The 3,011-nt window shown below is 42.8% G+C and overlaps 1 pseudogene; it reads right to left on the bottom strand.

Annotated features, from left to right (window-relative positions):
• Positions 1-1,734: 1,734 nt before the first annotated feature.
• Positions 1,735-2,316, bottom strand: LOC102478206 (suppressor of cytokine signaling 2 pseudogene; annotated as a pseudogene).
• Positions 2,317-3,011: the final 695 nt, after the last annotated feature.

Raw genomic sequence — 3,011 nt, 5'->3', positions numbered from 1 at the left:
TTCTTCTTTTGACTTTTTAATTGCCCCAAGGCATGTGTACTTGCCAGAAAGAGAGGGGGGGGGAGAGAGTGAGAGCGAGCGAGCGAGAGAGAAAGCAACCCCCCCTCCCCAGTGGGGAGTATTCAGGCTGCAATCCTTTATCTTCCATTTATTTTTCTGTCAGGATTTTGGGCACACAAGGACATGTGCCTGGCATGTTGTTGAACATCTTCTCTGTGTAACCATGGTGCTGGTTGTTGGGGATGCATAGGTGAACAAAATTGACAAGTAGTTCTAGAAAGTATCGATGCATTAAAGAGAAGGCAATTAACAGGTAGACTAAAAAATAAGGAATAACAATATGGAAGTCCTTGAGGCTACTGAGGACAGCATTCTGACTACTTTTTCGGATTCTAAAATACTTTCCAAGGGTCTGAGGAGAGTCACACCTGCAAACATTAACAGAGGCTTTAGTCAGTGATTGCTCCCTATATCCTGTCCCTGGTTTAGTGTTTGATACATAGTAACCCTTCTTATATCTGTTATAGTGAAGCACAGATAATCTTCTGGAAACAAAGACGTGTGTGTGTGTGTGTGTGTGTGTGTGTGTGTGTGTTTGCCTCCCAATTACTAACCTGAGAATTTCTTTTCTTTTTCTTTTTTTTCTTAGATTCTCAAAAAATTTTATTTAATATTTCTACATTTGTTTTTATTAACAGGGATTGAGTTACACTTTTATAGCATGACGTTCTTGCCTTTAGCCTTAAAGGAACAGAGAAGGTCTTTTCCATTTGCGCCAGTTTGAAATAGGTCTGAAATAACACTCCCTTAAAACAGATTACTACAGTACTCATTCCACATGAGAGAGTTCATACAGTTAGTAAAAAGACAAATACAGGATTTCATGGTCAACTTTTTTTTTTTTTTTGGTTGATTTGGTTAATTGCATAAAATGAGAACTAAATACTCACAAGCATAGGCTGTTTAACAAACTCCTAGGTACGTCAGAATGCAAAATATAAAATGTCCTAAAACAGACTCTGACCACCAGGCATATAAACTTAAAGTCAAGCCTATGTCCCCTTGATCCCTCCCACTTCTTCAGTGCTCCTGTGTGGAGTTCTGTCTCCACTACTGGAGCATGGACCATTGTTCTAGGAGAAAGGAACCTCAGAAAGGCAAGGCTTTCTGATCAAATGCTCTTTCAGCCTTTACTCACATCCTACTTTTAATTTAAAAGGATGAACTGGTCTTGGTCAGCCTCGGAAGGGAAGCATCACTCAGGTGAAAATATCTGGGGGGACTTTAAATACCTAGCTACCTCTTCAGTCATTTAGATTAGATTGGCTTCAGCTGTTCTTAGGAAGCATTCCATGTAGCTCTCCAGAACAGTCATTCAAGTTTTGGTTCTCTTTTACATAGCTACATTTCAGAGGTACTCTATATGAGGCGTGGTTAGAAAAAGAGAAACACTAGGGACCAGCAGTTAGCGTAATGGCTATGTCACTGGACTCCCACGTAGTCGACCGTGGTTCGAGTCCCGGACCTGGTGGCTTAAACTCACGCCGGGCGGGTGTGCGTGCGTGCCCAAGATCCCAAGAGGAGGATGGAGGAGAAGGGATTGCGGCGTGGTCATCCCCCCTGGGGTTGATTTCTCACTTTCTGTTTCTCTGTCTCTCTCTCTGTCTGGCGAGCGCACACGCCCTATAGCAAAAATCTCTCCAAAAAAAGAAAAAAAAAGAAAAAGAGAAACACTTATACCTGGAATTTATATTCTTCCAAGTAACCTTTTAGTCTTGTTGGTAAGGTAGTACCCAGATGGTACCAGTGTATTTGTTCCTGGTGAGTCTACAGAGATGCTGCGGAAGTGGTGCTGATGTGTTTGGTCAGATAAAGGTGAACAGTGCCATTCCGCGGGGCTTCTGGGCCTGTCCACTTATCCTGGCACATCTGCACATAGTAGTCAAACAGATGAACTACACTGTCAAACTGTTAAGCTTAGACTTGACACAGATGATGGAATCCAATCTGAATTTCCCATCTTGATACTCAATTCACAGATTCCTTGGCCCAGCTGGTGTTTTAACAGATATTGTTAGTAGGCAGTCTGAATGTAAACTAGCTCTAATCAAGAAAGTTCTTTCAGGTGTCTCTTTTCATTTCTCTTCAGCTTCATTACAGTCATACTTCCCCAGTACCATCCTGTTTGAGCTCCCGCAGGGTCTTTGCCAGCTGCATTGCCTCTGGGGACAGTTCTTCAGCTGACCTTGCAGTCTCTCACTAGCTCTGCATCCCTTCCGTGGCATTCCCATAGGGCTGGAGGCACTGCAGGGTCATGAGAGAAGGGTCACTGTAGTGAGAGCAATTGGTTGCCCAACTGGGGTCAGAGATTCCTGGAAGTCAATGGAAACTCCTAAAGGAGTGCCTGCAGGGTGTCTGAAATGGTGGCAGTGTGAGGAGGAATGTGGAGCTGCGGGTTCTAACTCCCAGGTCCAGGAGGATGAGAATTTCTAAACCCATGTATAACTTACAAGCCTCCACTTCTAGCTGGCCTACCTTTGTGGGCCAGGCCAGTGTAAAGATTCCTTATGCTGATTTATAATTTTGTGTCTCTCACTCTCAAAACTAGATAAAAAGAACCACTGCATCTGAGCACTCCAAGAAACATTTTTGTGTTTTTCTGGGCCTGGTCACTCAATTTTGTGCTTAGACTAAACCACATTAATTATTATTTCTGCAGAGCTTGGTTATTTCCATCAGCACAAATAATGGTAGATTGAATATATGAATCTCTTTTTTTGCTGCCTCCAGAAATCATGCTAGAATGACAGGAAAGAGATCTTTTAGAAGGAGTACCAATAAGTTCAAGCAGAGCACAGAGGATTCAATACCACCAACAATTTCGAAGCTTGAAAGCAGATGAATGAATGGTAACTGACTTAGCAGACCTATGAAAATTGAATTGTAACTCAATCCCTGTTAATCACCCCCATTCTCCTCTCGGGATCTTGGGCACGTACGCACACATGCCC

This window comes from Tupaia chinensis, unplaced genomic scaffold, assembly GCF_000334495.1.
Source record: "Tupaia chinensis unplaced genomic scaffold, TupChi_1.0 Scaffold149922_1, whole genome shotgun sequence".
Lineage (NCBI taxonomy): Eukaryota > Metazoa > Chordata > Mammalia > Scandentia > Tupaiidae > Tupaia > Tupaia belangeri.
Note: the sequence above shows the minus strand (reverse complement) of the source record. Positions and strands in the feature narration are given on the sequence as shown.